We start from the raw sequence: 19,771 nt of genomic DNA on the forward strand, positions 1-19,771 counted from the left end.
GCATACAAATCAATATGGCTAACCTGATCCAAAACACCCACCCACCTCACTCACACACGAAAACAAAGATCACCACAGCCAATCACAAGCAAACAATCACACCCTAGGCCAACCCCAACCTCTCTCACCACCAAAGGAACACAAGTGAACAACAAAAGCACGCTGACACCAAACTCTACATACATTAAACATAATAGAAACACCGCCACCCAATCCCACCCTTATCCATCTTCCCTCTCTCCACCCCCCTTTCTTTTTTCTCTCCTTTTTTATTTTTATTTTTATTTTCTTCTCCCCCTAATGCCTCAGCAAATGAAACGGATTTGTAAAAATGTTACATGGGGGGAAAATATATATGAGGCACTACACTTCTGTAAAACAAGAAAATCCTTAATAAAATATTTAGAGAGAGAGAGAGAGAGAGAGAGAGAGAGAGAGAGAGAGACTGTCCTAATGAAGAAGATAATTTGCAAAGTTAATTTCTTAAACCATTTAAAATTAACTTTTTTTCTTTAAATATTTCAGATACAAGAAATTAGCCAAGGAAGAACCATTAGACAAAGGTAGAAAAGGAGTACTGGGGAGGTTGCATGTGACCTGAACTAATCCTTTTCTTTGTACTGATGTATAATTTGGAAAGATCTTGGAGGAATGCTCACATATGAACCACTGAAATGCTATGTCAGAAGGAGGTGATGAAGTTTAAAATGGCAAATTAACATGTCACCAAGGGCAGGTCACATTCACCTAAGTGTCCTTCATAAACATGAAACCAAAATATGTAACCTATAATTAAAATCAGGCTCTCTATCAGAAGTTTAGCACATAGCCAATGCAACCTCTTTTTTTAAAAGAAGGGTGTGGGTAGTTGGGGGGGTGGATGGTGAGGAAACCAAATGAGCAAATGACAGATTACTCAGGATACTGAAATAACCTGCAAACTGTGAAGAACTTCTTAAAGATTTCTCCAGATAGGGTGAATATGCAAAAAAACCAAAAAAAAAAAGCAGAGTGAATGAGTTTCATCGTAACTAAGTTCAGAGATCTAACAGGATTAAGTTACAGGAGAGTAAATTTACTGCGAATCGAAGATTAGGAGACATTTCTAAATGGTAAAAGTGGCTTGACAATGTAGCTAATTGCTTAAGAGGCCGTCAGCTTTCCCTGGCTGGAGGTCTTCAAGCAGAAGCTAGATAGCCATCTGTTGTGGGTGATGTAGCTCTGAGTTTCCTGCATAGGAAGCTGCCATATACTGAGTCACATATTTGCTCTGTCTGGCTCAGTAAAGCCTACACTGAGAGGAAGGGGCACTGCAGAGTTTTTGACAAGAATCCTTCCTACCTAGAAATCCCAAGAATTGAAACTGGGACCTTCATCTGCATGCAAAGGGGGTGTGCTCTTCCACCAAGCTACAGCTCTTAACTTAAGCAAGGGGTTGGACAAGCAAGGCTGGACTGTCACATTCCAGCACCTAAGGGGAACCCCAAAATCAGGAAGAAGGAGCAGAGGGAGAAAGATCATCATTGGGATCTGCTGCCCCTGGGGACTCTGCTGCCTGAGGCAGTCACCTCACTTGGCCTCATTGGTGGGCCAGGCCTGCCACAAGACCACCTCCAACTCTGCCATTCTTTGTAATAATTACGTGGAAATTTTCATTCCCATATGCTCCTTTCAATTGGTCCCCCCTCCATATGTATGCCTTTGTGAAGCAAAAATGGTAGCATTTCTCTAGATTTCCAATGGGAGAAAACCATGAGAAGTAATTTGCTACATATAGCTCATCCCTTCCATCTCCAAACCTCTAGCATATCGCATACACCTGCAATCCATATTTTACCCACCTTGGTACCTGCAGAACTTTATTTTGATTAATCTGCTCTAATATTTGGTTAGATTCTTTGAAGCTGGTAAAAGATGCAATTGATCTAAATTGCTATGCTTCTCCTGATTGGAATACTCATTTGGCAGTCGAGAGGATGGCAGAATTGTTCCAATGTCTTTTCGAGATAAGGTTCCAAATGTACAAACTGTGCTGTGCTGGCTTCTCTTGTCAACACAGACACAGTGGTTTGTCACAGTTTGATAAGCACAACAATTTATTCTGAAATTACAACCCAACGGGCGAACTGAGCCCCAAAGCGGAGCTGACTTGAGCATATGCTGCTGTCTGGTTAAAGGTCTGGCTGGTTTTTCACAAGCTCAAGCCATCAAACAATTATCAACTGTGCAGATTCTTACAAAAACCAGTTGCTTTTTTTAAAAAAAATAATGTAGCCATTTATTTATGCACATAGGAAAAGTTACCTTGAATGCTACTGGTCCTTTCCATACTTCTAGGAGGATGAGGTGAAGCGTTCATCAAATGAGCACTGAAACAAAGTACCATTTGATTTTGTCAACATTTTCATGCCCCCCTGACAAGTAAATTCCCCCTTTTAGGAATTGGGGAGCATGAATCAAAAGGATGTAAAAATTCTCATGGGGGGAGGAAAAGAGTGTGTTCCCATTGCTAAGGACACCAGACTGGTACACAGTGTAGTTGCCTGAGCTTTGTCTGGTTGGCTATATGAGGTTGTGATGTCATCATATTCAGTATGTGATCCATAACCAGCTAGGATTTCTAAAAAGACCATTGTCAGAAGCAGTATGGGGTTGCCCAGGAGACCCCAGAGAGCAGCCCCTGTCATTTCCTCCCTAGGGGTAGGAGGAAACCAGCAGCCCCTCCTGTTGACCAAGAGGCTGCTGCAGAGGTAGTGTTGTGGGGGCTGCCAAGGAAGCGGCAGATCTAGCCTCCACTCTGCAGCTGCTGCTGCCACCATGGCAGCAGCGGGTGAGGCATTCCTTGGAAACCGGATCTGCTGTTCCTGCACTTGCCTCACCTTGCCTCATAGGTGAGCTGGCCCAGGCATGATCCATTGTGCCAGGCGCTTTGGCCCTATTACATTTGCTTGATGAATCCTTCATCCATTTATCAGGACGTAAGCACCGTGGAACTCAACAGGACTTATTTTCTAAGTAGGCATGTGCAGGATTGTGCTGCAAGGTCAAAATTCTAAGGCAGCCTTCCCCAACCTAGGGCCCTCCGGGTGTTTTGGACTACAAGTCCTGTCATTCTTGATCATTGGCCTTGCTGACTGGGGCTGATGGAGGTTGGATTCCAACAATGGGCTGGAAAGGTTGGCTTATGGACACTTGCTAGGCCACTTTTTGAACTGAATTGCACAGTAGTCTTTCTTTCAGAATATTTAGAATTGCTTCCTTCTCAGGTAAAGTTCTTCTTAGTGGGCTGCGGAGCTTTTTAAAAAACAAGATGGGGCAGGTTCAGTCAGCAAATGCATCTAATCTATATTTGCTTTGGAGCCCAGTAACATGTCTTGCACAGGTCTATTATACTTCTCAGGTTTTGACAGACGCATCAGTTGTGACAGGATGAGATCTTCCAATTCTCCAAGAAGCATAGTGTTCTCTTTTTTTTATGGCTTCTCTTTTCTCTCTTTTTTTGCTCCAATTTCTTTGCAGATTTCTCATCTTGCACTTTTGAGAGATGATATCTGCAGAGTCTTTGAGCACTGCCTGTTATGCAACATTGAGGGAAAGTGATGTTATTATGAATAATAATTTCTGTCACTGGTGGTGTCTGGTCTGAACAGAGTGGCTGCCAAAAAGTATGGGAACAATCTCTGAAAAACACCAGATCCCATCAAGGGGGGGAAAACAGCAGGATAATGATGGGGGGGGACAAGATGAAGGAGAAAACTTGATGAACATTTAAAATATTTCTTTTTAAATGCTAGGTGCCATGGCAACCTAAATAGCCAATTGCATCAAACCCCATAGCAACTCCATAACAACACACATCCTGGCTAAGACAAATAAATAAATAGATAACATTTATTCAAGACTTTCAAAGAGTTTGGTCTTGCCTCAGCTTGAATCACATATAGATAAAAGGACTCACAGATTGCAAGGTTTGACACAGAAAATGCCTCTGAACATGTACAAAGTCTGGATTGTCAGTGTACCACAAGCAAAAAAAAAAGTACGTAGTTGGGAATAATCAGTCTGGAGAGTATGAAGTTTCCAAATATTTCCTCACACGTAAATGCAAAGGAAAGGGAGAGGGGTCATATATGCATATATCTATTGGCTATACTGGGGACGCGGGTGGCGCTGTGGGTAAAACCTCAGTGCCTAGGACTTGCTAATCGTAAGGTCAGCGGTTCGAATCCCCACGGCGGGGTGAGCTCCCGTCGTTCGGTCCCAGCTCCTGCCCACCTAGCAGTTTGAAAGCACCCCTAAGTGCAAGTAGATAAATAGGTACCGCTTTATAGCGGGAAGGTAAACGGCGTTTCTGTGTGCGGCACTGGTGCTGGCTCACCAGTTGCAGCTCATCACGCTGGCCACATGACCCGGAAGTGTCTTCGGACAGCGCCGGCTCCTGGCCTCTTGAGCGAGATGAGCGTGCAACCCTAGAGTCGGTCATGACTGGCCCGTACGGGCAGGGGTACCTTTACCTTTACTATAGCTTACCTTTACCTTTACTATAGCTTAAAGACCAATATTTATGTGCCTGTTCCCATTTCAGTTATTTGGGGCTGAATTTGTACTGCAGGAAGAGGAGGCAGATATATTAGTGTGGATTATGAGCTAGGGTGGCAGTTTTTGTGCTAACCAGGCCAACACCCCAACTGAAAGGGATCCAGAAAATCAGTTTCTTCCAAGAGCACCTGGATCTGATGTGCAACTACCTGTACAAGAACCCAGCCCAAGAAGAAAAGATTGCCAACTGGCCAGTAATTACTTAGATTTTCTGGATCCAGACAGTGGTTTTTATCAAAGACCAATTCCCATCAAATTCAGTGGGGCTTATTTCTGAGTAATGTACACTGAAAATTCTGAAAGCAAGGACGCCTTCAGAACCAAGATAAGACGCTTAAACTGAGGGCCACGGGTGGTGCTGTGAGTTAAACCAGAGAGCCTAGGACTTGCCGATCAGAACGTCGGCGGTTCGTATCCCTGCGATGGGGTGAGCTCCCGTTGCTTGGTCCCTGCTGCTGCCAACCTAACAGTTCAAAAGCATGTCAAAGTACAAGTAGATAAATAGGTACCGCTCCAGCGGGAAGGTAAACGGCGTTTCCATGCACTGCTCTGGTTTGCCAGAAGCAGCTTAGTCATGCTGGCCACATGACCCGGAAGCTGTACGCCGGCTCCCTCGGCCAATAAAGCGAGATGAGCGCCGCAACCCCAGAGTCGGTCACGACTGGACCTAATGGTCAGAGGTCCCTTTACCCTTTACCTTTATTAACAAAACTGTCATGTTTAAATGTCCACTGTTTCTTTGCAAAGGAGGAGGATAGGGAGAGAATATTTTTCTCTCAGCAGAGAAGCAGCTGTGACAGCAGGGACCCCTTCTATACCAATGCAAGATATTTTTCAGTTTACCTAGGTGTTAAGTATTTTTACAGCTGCAATGCCTATACGTCCACAATATCTTTGCCAGGGAGGTGAACAGGGATACCCTTCCTGCCTGCTGATTTTCCATGCCCCAGTGATGTCCTAGTCTGGTGGGCACCAGCCACCACTTTTATTTCTTTTATATATTTGTATTGTTATACATGTTCTTTGAAACAGTAAAATATTGCAAGCAAGGTACTGATAAAATGGGGCCTCGCTGTCTCCCACTATGTCAACAATTCATTCATGGGAAAGAACTGTATTTTGTGCATTTCAAGAACTCTACTCATCAAGCCCATGGTTTTACCATAGACTGGAGTATCGAGATGTCACTCCAGATTCAATGCTTTGCCACTGGCAAGAGATGAGATGGACCAGGAGTGCCAACTAGGCCCCGCGACTATGGGTGCTCAGGGCTCTGGGTGCCATGCAGCATGCATAGCCCTGGCACTGAAATTTGTTGGTGGCTGGCCCCTTCATGGGGAATTTTGTGGGTGCTCAGGCACCCAGGGCCCCAGGGAGTTAACACCTATGAGATGGACAACAGACTGGGGGGGGGCACATTTTCTTTTTTCTCTGTTATGTACTGAAGTTCTCACCCTGGGCCAGCAGGGGGATACTGTAGATAGTTTTCACTCAGGTCCACATATGCAAATAAGGGATTGAAAGTGACATTCAGTGATTGGATAGTTACAGAAAATGGTTACTGTTGCGTTGTAGTGGAGCTCTATATAAGCAGGCTGGCTGAACCCTTCAGTTCAGTTCTGTTCTGGCCTGTGAATAAACAAGAGCTGTTTGAAAAATGGCTGTGTCGTCTGATATGTTCACCCACAACTTAACAATCTCTATTTCAAAATATGGCAGTGAGAACATTAACCTGCACCAGGGATCAAGAGCCTTTTATCTGCACTGGCTTCCATTTTGTTTCTGGGCCCTTTCAAGGTGCTGTCTTTGACCTATAGAGAGGGAGAGGGAGAGAGAAAGAAAAAGAAAGACTCCATGTGCCCAATGTGTTTCAGAACAAACGCTTCTCAGGGGCATATTTTAGCAGCAGTTCTTACCAAAGCACAAGACACTTTATAACTCCTGTACGAAGGATTTGTTCTGAAATGTGTCAAACAAGCCTGGAATAAATCTCATTCCAAACACTTGGAGTTTCTTACTCTTATTTTGCCCATCAATGATGCTTTGTTTTGTGACTTTTTTTTGGTCTATAAAGCTGAAATACTTAGCTTAGGGCCTCAGTACCTAACAAAACACCTTCTCTACTATATAATTACCCAGAGCTTCAGGTCATCTCCATGTGCCCCCTCAATCTGAAGTTTAGAGCCCTGCCACAAGAGAAAGGGTATTTTCAGCAGGGTCCCCTAAGGCTAGAGATCTCTCTCCCTAGGGAAACTCACCTGGCCCCTACACTGTAGTAGGATTTTCTGTGCATTCTGCAACATTTAGTTTTGATGCATTTATCATTTATTAATACAATTTTCCTGTTTGGACGTCACAAATCTTGAAGTAGGATTGTACTAAACAAGTGCATAAACTACTATTTTTTTGAAGATACATTTTTATTTTGACAAAATAATCCTTTTCATAATATATAATATTATGAAAAAGAGCAACTTTAAATTAGATCATATATCTAAATCTTCTGTAAAACAAAACAAAACAAAGAAGCATAATTATTTTTATGAAGTTATAGTATGATACCAAAATAACACATCAATTCTGGTTTGTTTGTTTCTTTGCTACTAAAGCTTTCTGCTATCCACGGATGCCTGAATAAATAATTGTTCCCATTTATTCATTACAACAAACCCAACTGTGCAGTGAAAAAAGGCAAACTACTACCCCTGCTACAGATAACAACTCCTAGATCTCCAGATGAAGGGGGGGGGATCCCTTAGACACAATGATGGGAGTCAGATTTGTTTGACTCTACACAGAATGAGCAGATTAGTGATGTAGCCAAAGTTTGTAATTACAAATTTGTCCAGCTCCTAATTCTTGGCTGTGTTCTGCATCAATCACTGAAGCAAGTCCTCCCCTGGCTCAGAATATAATATTATTGCTCTTCAAGTGATACTTATTGCAAAGGGCCACACAAATACACAAGCCCTCTGTTGTATTCTAATAATAATAATAATAATAATAATAATAATAATAATAATAATAATAATAATAATAATTTATTATTTATACCCCGCCCATCTGGCTGGGTTTCCCCAGCCACTCTGGGCAGCTTCCAACAAAGTATTAAAATACAGTAGTCTGTTAAACATTAAAAGCTTCCCTAAAGAGGGCTGCCTTCAGATGTCTTCTAAAAGTCTGGTAGTTGTTCTTCTCTTTGACATCTGGTGGGAGGGCATTCCACAGGGCGGGTGCCACTACCGAGAAGGCCCTCTGCCTGGTTCCCTGTAGCCTGGCTTCTCGCAGTGAGGGAACTGCCAGAAGGCCCTCGGCGCTGGACCTCAGTGTCCAGGAAGAATGATGGGGTGGAGACGCTCCTTCAGGTATACTGGACCAAGGCCGTTTAGGGCTTTAAAGGTCAGCACCAACACTTTGAATTGTGCTCGGAAACGTACTGGGAGCCAATGTAGGTCTTTCATGACCGGTGTTATGTCGTCTCAGCGGCCGCCCCCAGTCACCAGTCTAGCTGCCGCATTCTGGATTAGTTGCAGTTTCCGAGTCACCTTCAAAGGTAGCCCCACGTAGAGCGCATTGCAGTAGTCCAAGTGGGAGATAACTCGAGCATGCACCACTCTGGCGAGACAATCTGTGGGCAGGTAGGATCTCAGCCTATGTACCAGATGGAGCTGGTAAACAGCTGCCCTGGACACAGATTTGACCTGTGCCTCCATGGACAGCTGTGAGTCCAAAATGACTCCCAGGCTGCGCACTATAAGTTTGTGTGGAAGAAGTTTGTCCTGAGCAGGACTTGATAGCTGAGGGAGGAGTGTAGCACAGGCCCCTCAGGTATTGTAGGATAGTTTCTAAAGTGGGAAGCCTTAGGTTCCTCGCAAAAGGTAAAAAAAGGGTTCCTTGCAGGACCGGGCCAACCATTATGGATGATGTCACATGTGGGGGCGTGAGTGTGGTTTCCTAAAAGTGGTCTGGCAGGCCACATTTGCTCTGAGCTGGAGGTTCCCTACCCCTAAGCTAGATGGATCAATGGTCTGATTCAGTAAAAGGCAGCCTCCTGTGTTTTGTAACTTGTAGCATCAATTTTCAATGGAATCCAGCTTTACCAGACTACGTCAGTGCCAAGTTTTCTATATTTACGTTGATCCTCCTGACAAACTAAGTATTAGCATGTCTTCTTTGAAATAAGACCTACTGAGTTTGATGGGGCTTACTCTCAAGTAAGTACACATAGAATTGAGAAGTTAGTGATACAACATTCTTCTATTTCTAAAGAGTGTGCTTTAAAACTTCTCTGTGACTCCACACGCTTCAAATTTGGCTCAACTTAAGAGCATTTTATTTTCCAATTCTCATCTACTAAATGACAAGATGCCTTAAGAAAAGTCATTGTTGTTTCTACATGGGGGGGGGGAGTCAGATGACCCAAATCACCTCTCCTTCACTTTGAAACTATCATTCAGTATAAGACCAGCTACGAATGACATCAGCATCACATCCTTCATAAAATGTCTGACAGTTTGCACCAAGTTTAAATATTTCTTTGCTGGTTCTCACTTCCTTGGGATTTCATCTTCTTAAAGTCTTTAGAAGAGTCAGATCTTCTCTTTCTCTCACTCTGCGACATCAACACTATCCAGGTAAACTCCTGACTTCCCAGGCTTCCAGCCATCCAATCCCCCACTTGTTGGAAATATCCCCTCTGTCTTAGAAAGTTCTGGAATTAAATATTTGTCACAGCTGTTCTCAGACACAGTATGTCTGCTGTCTACCCTGGAGTGAAAACAAATAGCAGCCAGTTTTCTGGCCATACGTTCCATCTGGGACTTTGCCATCTGTCATTGTGTTTGTACAGCTATTTAGATTTCCAGTTCATACCAAACAAATTCCACTAATGGTACTAGCAGAACATCAAACGGCAATAACAGAGAGATCATATAGATGGCAAAACTGGTGCTAGTCTCTGAATGCTTCCATCTGTTCACAGCTTTAAATATTGTTCATTATAATTGCTTCTTGAAAGGGGGGGAAAAACTAGTATGGTGGTCGGTGCTCCCTTTACAAATATCACAGGGTGGCAAAGTAAGAAACTAAGTACTGTGTCATTTTCTATTAGCCTAGAAGATGTCAGCTGGGACTTTGGATATATTAACTGTTAGATCAGATTAGACAAGAAGAAATATACGTTAGTCAGACAAGCTGCCTTGAGACACTATATATATATGGAAATTAAAACTTGGCACTTCTAACTTATTGAAAACATTTTTGTGTCTGTGTTTTAAAAAATGAACATCTAAGCTTGCTGTGCCTTATAGATTCAGTGCAATTGTTTTCCTTGAGGTATCGGTACATCGCACCAAAAAGCAACATTATAAAAGGGTTACCTTTTTATCCCTAGTATGAACTCAGAGAGTTCTTTTGTCTGATCCCAAAGACAACTGATGTTTAAAGCAACAAAGCTGAGTTCTTTTTTTTTTTTACAAAAACAAAAACAAAGGCAAACACATGACAAAAGCAAACACGCGCCTATCTGATATATGCATAATGTCATCTGTTCTTTCTGGAAGGAAGCATGGGCTCTTGGCATTCTTGCCTTTCCTCCAATTCCACACACACACACACACAAACACACACAGAGAGAGAGGCAGAAAGTTTTCAGGAGAGCTGCCAGCTCTCTCATTCTTTCAGAATGAGGCGCTCTCATTTATTGTCTCAATTTCAACTTGCCTGGGGCCTAAAATAAAGACAGTCACAAGTGATTTCAGTAGGATATTCACAGACATGTGTTTGCTTTGCTTTTCCAAGTCAACTGTGTAGGTCTCTTTCACTCTCTCTTTCCTCCTCAGTATTAACGCACTGATATTTATATGAAACAAAAAATGTCAAAACATGGGTAGCAGCCAGCTGAGCCATATCAGAAAGAGATGTAGCTGTAGAGTATGTTCAAACCATCATCTTCATTATTATTTTAAAAATGACAAACTGGACAATAAATGAATTATTGTTCATCTGGCTTGAAGATAATGAAAAAGCAGTACAGTCGAATCTTGGTTTTCGTACAGAATGCATCCCGGGAGTCCGTTCGACTTCTGGAACTGTTCAAAAACCAAGACGCGGCTTCCGATTGGCTGCAGGAGGTTCCTGCAGCCAATCAGAAGCCACAGAAGCCGTGCCAGACATTTGGCTTCCAAAAATCATTGAAAACCGGACCACTCACTTCCAGTTTTTGAGCGTTCGGGAGCCAAAACATACACGTTTGGCTTACCATGAACAAGCAGCGTGCTAGTGCACCATGACAAATTGTACCCACTACCACATGTAACAAAGCATAAGCCTTGGCTTACTGTGGCATACAAACCAACTATGAGCACTGGTTCAGATATCATGGTAAACCAAGACTTTTGGTTTGTTGATTGCTCTAGGGGTGAAGTGCAGAGAGAGCAATTCCACAATAGGGATTGCCAAACAACTCTCAGCACCCTTAACAAACTAAATTTCCCAGGATTCTTTTGGGGAAGACATGTTTAAAGTGGTACTGCTTTAAACATATTGAACTAAAAGAAGTCGAGTCCTTCCAACTGTGTCCCCTGCTTTAATGTTTACTGGGAATATTTTTATTCACATCAGAAAAAATAATAATTGATTACAAACATTTTTGAAAATCCAGAATTCCTCCAAAGTCCTAAACATTGTCCTTATGCATTCTTCCCTGTCTCCACTATTTATTAGTATGTTGGCATTCACATCTGCTCTATTTTAAGAGCATTTGAGGTTGCAATCAGAGAGGAGTGATGACAGACGCGTGGACGCAACTGGGCTTTACTGATCGTACACAAAAGGGGTGGACTGCTCTTAATGAAAAGCAGCTTAGAGTTTAGGATGCAGAAATGGCTCGCAGTCTGGAAGTGTAAAACAATATGAATTTGCCCCCCCCAAAAAAAAAAAAAACCCCAACCCTTCAAAATAAATGCTGGAAGATTCCTGAACACTATAAACCATTTCATCCAAGTGTCCTAGTTTAGCAAAACAAACAACAAAACAAAACTCATGCCCCAATCATCCCAGTTTTGAATGAGACAGAATTACAAGCCAGGTAATGCTGTAGCTTTGGGACACCTACTATGACAGTAAGAACTGCCAGCCTCCATTTTCTTGATATACTTGGTGAGTCCTGATACAGTGGTGCCCCGCAAGACGAACGCCTCGCAAGACGGAAAACCCGCTAGACGAAAGGGTTTTCCGTTTTGGAGGCGCTTCGCAAAATGAATTTCCCTATGGGCTTCCGTCGCAAGACGAAAGCCCATAGGGAAATCTCCGGGACAGCGGGGAAGCGCAGCGCGTCTTCCCCACTGTCCTCGGACCTCCTCCGAAGGCTGGCGGTGGGGCGGAAAGCCCTTCTCCCCAAGCCAGCCTTCGGAAGGCTTCTCTGAAGGCTGGCGGTGGGGAGAAAAGCCCTTCTCCCCAAGCCAGCCTTCGGAAGGCTCCTCCGAAGGCTGGCGGTGGGGAGAAAAGCCCTTCTCCCCGAGCCAGCCTTCGGAAGGCTGTCCTGAAGACTTGCGGTGGGAGGAGGGTTTTCCTTCCCACCGCCAACATTCAGAATGCTGTTCTGAATGTTGGCGGTGGGGAGGAAAAACCCTCCTCCCACCGCAAGCCCCGGGAACAGAGGAGAAGCGCTGCACCCCTTCCCCTCTGTTCCCGTACCTGTCCTGAAGGCTTGCGGTGGGGAGAAAAGCCCTTCTCCGCACCGCCAGCCTGGCAAGCGGTTTCCATAGGAACACATTAATTGATTTTCAATGCATTCCTATGGGAAACCGTGCTTTGCAAGACGAAAAACTCGCAAGAAGAAAAAACTTGCAGAATGAATTAATTTCGTCTTGCGAGGCACCACTGTACACAGAAGGCGGAATTCATGGAAGGGCAATGGGGCCATGCTTCCTGAAGAGACCTCCAGCAGCACCCTAATGGCCCCCACCATGCATTGAGCATGGTGCTGAGCACAAACACCAGCAGAAAGGTGCCTACTTACATTTGGTTGGTCATGCATAGGCAGTTGTGAGACCTGGGCTGAATAGAGGAGCTCTGGGGAAAGCAGGTGCTGTCAGAGAGAGTTCCACTTACATTTCAAATGTTTAGCCCTAGCTGTGGAAGAGGATTTCTGAACACCTCATCTCAGGTGACAGCAAAACCTATTAGTACTAGATTAGGTATTTCTGTGGGTTATATGCTGCAGATCTGATTTTCAAAGGAATCATGGCCTCAATTAACCTCAGCTTTTGTTTTCCTACAATGGTCAGATTCTGGTCAAAGGAAATTCAGAATATTGTAAGGGGGAAATACGCTGTGCCGTAAATGACTTGAGGCCCACTGGTGTCTATAAAGTTATCAAGAGATTACAGATCAAGCCGGTTAGAAATGAAGTTGCAAGTGTGTACCTGCAGCTCATTAGCATTCCTCTTGCATTTCTTTGTGGTACATAAGAGCATTTCCCCCCTATTTCTTTCATTAATGTTAAACTTACCATGGCAAAAAATGAGATCCAGGCCAGAAAACAAATCAGACATGTACAATCCGGCCTGCAGGTGCAAGCTCTGTTCACATTATGGTGAGATCGTATAAAGATTTTTTTATTGATGAAGGTTTTATTACCCCTTCCCCACAATGTAATATAAACAAAACTGTATAAAGAGTAGTGAATGTGTCTCAGTGTTTTTACTGCCATGGATGGGGGGGGGGTAACCTGCTGTACAAAATTCTGCCTTGTTTCAAGCTAGCTACATACCCCCCTTGAAGGGAAATTTAAACCAGGAGTGAGATGGGAAATCAAAATTCTTTAAAAGTTATTGAAAACGTTGATATATGGCAAATGGAGGGAGGGACAGTTAACACAGGGCATGATCCCTTCATGCATGAGAGTGGAATAACTGAACATGGAGGGATTCCCAGTGGGGTTAGACTGCCTTCTTCCTTCTTCTCAAAGTCCATTTCCAGAAACCCAATTTAAAGCACTGTCCTTGAGGGCTGCCTTCACTAGTATGCATGTTGCATGGGTGCTGAAAGCTTTGGACTTCCAACTCTACAATTCTATGATTCTATGACATTCACAGCTTCATGAACCATGGTTCTAAGCTGATTATCCGGGTTTGTTAAGTCTGGAAAGCCTGGATTATTGCAAACCAGGGTCTCCATGTTGAAGCTGGTATGTGGTAGGAAGAGGAGGAGAATATGTGACCCTGGTGCTCATCCATAGCTTCATAAACAAGAAGGATGTCTGAATGCAGTCAGCCACTCAAGGTGCAGCTGCAGCTTCTTGGACCACTGGATGGCCTTCCCCAAATGTGGAAATGTCAGCTGAGCAGGAAACCAAGCAGGAAGGCTTACAGGAAGGAGTTAAAGAGGTGTGGAGGTCAGAAAGAGAATAGCAGAAGTATTTGAGTTTGAACAGCATGAACAGCCTCCATTCCAAAAAGGACAACAGCTCTAAAAAAAATTCTGAGCTACTGGGTTGGTCTACACATCCAGTAGACTTGGTGGGAGTAGAAACCTGAGATGTTAAAGCAAAAATAGTATCTCGCCTACAGTCTGAATGCTGTCATATGTTTAAAAGGAGTCCTGCAAGTAAAAAAAAACCTAACATACCAAGGGGGAAAGTCCTAGCTCAGCGCTTTGCCCCCTATTTTAGTTTTCATCTCGCAGGTAGCTTTATTAGTGCAAAGAAACATTTTAAAATGTGATCCTTTACCTGCAGGCTGAAGTATTGGAGGCACTCTGCTGCCTGAGAACTCCACAGTCTGCTGCATGATTATATCACACCAGAAAATGCTACTGAAAGATTGTTTGAGGAATAGTGTTTGTTTAGCCAACACCATGCTTTTAAAAGCTTGATCCTTAGAAGCTTGTCATGACTTTACAAAATGATGTCATTCATCTTACAAGAAGGAGAAGCTGTAGCAGTACCCTTATACTTTATTCCTCAGCTCCAGATATTACAGTTCTTTACAAGAGAGCCATTTACACTTTTTAATCTGCTTCATGTCCCAATAGTGGTTCTTTAAGATTCTCAGTCCTGAAAAAGATTGCACTGGAGTCTTTGAAAAGAATGTGGAACGAGAGCTAGATGAATATGCCAGCTAGACTCCATCAAGTGGCATCCTTTGTTGAGAATTTGGAGTCTTGGCTAACATTCACTTTTCCTCTCGGCTCCAAAAATGTCCTCAACATCTTTCTCTGAAAGGTCACTTGACATTTGCAGAGACGATTTAAATGCCATGAGGTATGCTTCCGCACCCCACTCGCACCCACTTCATCCCTGCTAATATAGTCCTAGTTCTTGTCTTACAGAAGTAGCTATTGTTGCCCACTGCTCTTCCTCACCTCCTTCAACAACAAGTTTAAATGCTTCAGTGTATATGCACGCCTGCAGTGAAACGTAAGAGCATAAGATGAGACTTCTGAATCAGGCCAATGGCCCATGTTAATCTAGCATCCTGTTCTCAGAAGGGCCAACCAAATGCCTGTGGGATTTGGCCACTCTGCCCACCTGTGATTGCCAGCAATCAGCATCCAGAGGCATCCCACTGGCCTGCCTGTGCAAGCTCCTTTCTTCATTTTTCCCCAGTGAACCTTTCTTTGCTACATCACTCACTGCATTCCGCCACCATGTCTCCTTTCAATATGACATTTAGCAATGATTACTGCCTGTTCAGCAGCCCACATGGTGCCATCATATTTGTTAGCCTGGGGGAATAACGAAAGATGGAATTGGAGCATCTGTTGGTACAGGGGAACTTCTGTTTTCCCCTTCAGCACAGGCTGATGGACGAGGCTGATCAGAGCATGGGAACTGGGCAGCACTGTTCAGGGAGGGTGCACCTGAGATCTAAGATACCTAGCGCTTCTGGAAAGACGACTCCGAGTTTTCAGCAGAGATTTAGAATTACGTAACGTGTGTTTGTGGGAATAAGTAGCCTGATCTGCTGTTTAAAAGGACCCTGTCTGACAACATCAGACCCAACAGGAACACCAGTGCAAAAGGCACTCCATTCTGTTGTGAAGCATTGCTATAAACGGTAAAACTGGTGGTGAAAACTGTCGTGAGTCGTATACCTCACTCCCAAATGAACTGGATTCCTGCATTGCAGGGGATTGGACTAGATGGCCCTCAGGGTCCCTTCCGACTCTACAATTCTACGATTTTGTGGAAGATTGCGACTGTGAGTAGTAGCCATTGGTAGCCTTGTCCTCCATGAATTATCCTAAGCCTCTTATAAAGTCATCCAAATTGGTGGCCATCACTGCCTCCTATGGGAGCCAGCTCCATAATTCAACTATGCACTACAGGACGAAAATCCTTTTTTTTTTTAAGCTGTCTGAATTTTCCAGCATTCAGCCTCATTGCAGTTCTAGTGTTAATGCATAGTTTTATAAACTTCTGTCATGTCACCTCTTAATTGCCTTGACTCTGACCGAAAAAGCTGCAGCTTTTCCTCATCCAGCCCCTTGGCCTTTTTGGTTGCCCTTTTCTGAACCTTTTCCACCTCTGTAATATATACATTTCAAAGTGAGGCAACCAGAATTTCACACGGTATTCCAGATGTGGTCACAATTTAGATTTCTCTAGTGGCATTGTGATATCAGCAGTTCTTATTTTCAATTCATTTCCTAATGATCCTTAGCATGGCGTTCTTCATAGCTGCATCACACTGGGTTGACAGCTTCTTTGAGCTATCTCTGACTACTATGACTCCAATATTTTGTTCCTGGTCAGACACTTATGAGCGTATATGTGAAATTAAGATCCCGCCCCCAACATGCACTTGTTTACACTGAATTGCATTCACCATTTTCCCATTGCCCATTCAGTCAGTTTGGAGAGGTCCTTTCAGAGGTCTTCACAATCTCTGTGTTATGTCAGAAGTAGGTTGTAAGCAGATCCTGTCCCTGAAATGGCTGGAAATCACGAGTCTGAAACAAACTTGGAAGTCAGGTCAGCTTGCAAACCCTTTAGATCTGTAAAGAAAGATTCTGCTGCGTTCAGAATGTTATTATGGGAACAGCTCCTAGGAGAAAGTGTGAGCAGGTGCTACTTCCATCAAAATGATCACCTCCTTCAGATCGTGGTGCACAGTTCAAGCCTTCTTCTGCCTAGATATTCTGTTTGTTCTCTCTATTATCTTGCCAAGCATACTGTGTGCCAACCCTCTAGTGAAAACTTTCCTTCTACTGAACAGGCTTCATTTGATGACACATGACTAGGAGCCAATTTGGATTTCAAGCATCAAAGTCTCGTTCAGCTAAGCAAAAAAGAACCTTCCAGTGCATTTGGAAGAATGTGGTTAAATCAACGCTATATGGCAGTTTCAGAGGAAGGAACTGTTAACAATGGAAAATGCTGAGCAAAACAAATACCCTACCGATGCTGCTAAATGCTTGTTGTTGTTGTTGTTGTTGTTGTTGTTGTTGTTGTTGTTGTTATTTATACCCCGCCCTGGGTGGCTTACAACATATCTGAAAACATAATTAAAACATCAATCCTTTAAATTTCCCAAAACAGAGCTGCCTTCAGATGCCTTTTAAAAGTCAGATAGTTGTTTATTTCCTTGATATCTGAAGAGAGGGCATTCCACAGGGAGAGTGCCACCATCAAAAAGGCCCTCTGCTTGCTTCCCTGTAATTTCATTTCTTGCAGTGAGGGAACCAGCAGAAGACCCTTTGAGGAGGACCTCAGTGTTCCAGCTGAGCGATGGGGGGTGGAGATGCTCCTTCAGGTATACTGGGCTTTAAAGGTCAGCATCAACACTTTGAATTGGGCAAAGAAACATACTGAGAGCCAGTGAAGATCCTTTAGGGCCAGTGTTATATGGTCCCAGCAGCCACTCCCAGTCACCAGTCTAGCTGCTGCATTCTGGATTAGTTGTAGTTTCCAATTCACCTTCAAAGGTAGCCACACGTAGAGCGCATTGCAGTAGTCCAAGCAGGGGATAAGCAGGGCATCCACTCTTTGATTCTTTGGGGAAGTCATGTGAATCAATGTATGGTGTGTATGCAGCTTGAGACTAGGGAGAAAGAATTTGGCAGGCAGAACTACCCCCTGAATTGGCTGTAAGTATGAAGGCAGGGAGGTGAGGGCTGGCTGAGGACAGACTGAGGTTGGTGGAGAAGTGCTCCATTTGCACTAAAGAACCAGTTTCCACTGAAGGAGGTGGGTGGCCTGGAGGAAATAGAGAGCAGGAGTTGCGACTGCCTCTTTTCCTTCTTCCAAGAGACTGGCTGCTCCCATGTGCTTCTCCCCAAATGCAAGTATTTCCCAGCATGATTTTAAAAGAATGTTTATTCATACTTTAAAGACAGCACGTGGTCCAGAATTCCAGGAACAACTCAATGCTTGCAAGATTTCCTGTATTATGGGTGGGATAGAAATTTGAAGGGGGGGGATCCAACTAAAAAGTTAAAGAGTGAAATACGTTGTCATTCATTCCCTGCTTTCTTGCATGAAGCATTGGGTACAATATGTAGAAAGCTTGCTCTTGCTTGTCTCATGGGTTAGTCTAGCCAGATGTTCCTTTCTTTTTAGGTTGGAGGCTGGGCTGGATGGCCTTTTGACTCTTTTAAACCCTTATTCAGTTCCATTTATACCCAGCAGCGCTCGCCCACAGAGAGCACAATAGACACAAAATGAATAGATGGAAAAGATACAAGGGTAATAAAAATGAGCTGCCAGTCATTTGGATTTTTGTTGCCGATTAGGTGAGGGAATATTTTTCTTTCTTCTTCTGGCCAGGAAACTAGAATGTAATGGGCGGCGGGGGGGGGTGCTTCTCAACGCACCACCTTCTTTGCAACCACCTAGATAGGAAAATGAATGTAGGTGCCAGTGAAGTCCCCTGACAGCACCTTTCCGTTTGCATGTACTGCTCTAAGCTCATGCACACACTTCTACAGTGGTACCTCAGGTTACAGATGCTTCAGGTTACAGACTCCACTAACCCAGAAATAGTACCTCGGGTTAAGAACTTTGCTTCAGGATGAGAACAGAAATTGTGCAGTGGCAGCAGCAGGAGGCCCCATTAGCTAAAGTGGTGCTTCAGGTTAAGAACAGACCTCAGAACGAATTAAGTTCTTAACCCGAGGTACCACTGTACATTGAGTTGAGATGAAGTACAGAATGTCCTATTATTCTGCTTACAAGGCAGGGACCTCCTTGCACATGCCTGATGGATACAGAGCAAAGCTTAGCATCCTTTATGCCTAGATGTGATCATGTGATCATGTGAGAGTAAGGGAGTACTGGTACTGGCAACTTGCAAAAGCACATTAAGTCGGCAAAGCACCAGGGACTAAGACCTGGAACAGGAAACACTATTCTTTGTTCTCAAGCTTTTTTAAAAAAGGGGGAAAGCCCATTGCACCAGCAAGAATATGCATGAACAAGTCATACAACCCCATATTCAGGGCAAGGGCCTGCCATGGCCAACAACTGTCACCATTTGCTTGACCAGTGTGACTGAAGGAATTCAAAATCATCTGTCTTGCATTTTTTCATGAGCCTCAGAGTGTCTTTTTCATATCTTTGTGCTGCTGCAATATGGTAATGAAATTGAACTGCCATAGCCGTATACATCAGGGATGTCTTCCCAGTCTTCTCTATCTCCTCAAACGCAACCCTGTCAGACCACTTTCCTCACCAGCTTTGCTTAGCAGTTTTGCCTGGCTGGAATGTGTCCTTAAGCTCTGGTGATGCTTCTTCCTTGCCAGGATGGAGGATTGGGGGGGGGGAGGAGTTGCAGGGTAGCCTACTGTACAAAGGTAAAATTCACATCCATTGCCCTGTGGCTCTGCTCACCACTAGCATATAGCCCTTGGGATGTTGACCTGACGGGGATGCAGCCATTGAGCTGGAAAAGGCCCCCCACACCTGGTACACACAATCTGTCTCTTAGAAATCCACATCCTTTGGTCCTCTGCACTAAACTTCTAATGTGTCATGCATAAAATGAAAACGGATCATTATGAATTTTGCAAGAAAAACGCCATCGTGTTAATTGCAGCTGCAACAGCTTAACTGCAAGTCTAGCCGCTTGGTATGCAGAAACCCCAAGTTCCTTGTACAATCAGACAGCCAATACACGGAGTGAAATCCAAGATTCTCATTGAAAACTACCCCACAAGCTGTTCATTAAAC

This window comes from Podarcis vaucheri (genome assembly GCF_965113315.1).
Source record: "Podarcis vaucheri genome assembly, chromosome: 1".
In the NCBI taxonomy this organism is placed as follows: Eukaryota; Metazoa; Chordata; class Lepidosauria; order Squamata; family Lacertidae; genus Podarcis; species Podarcis vaucheri.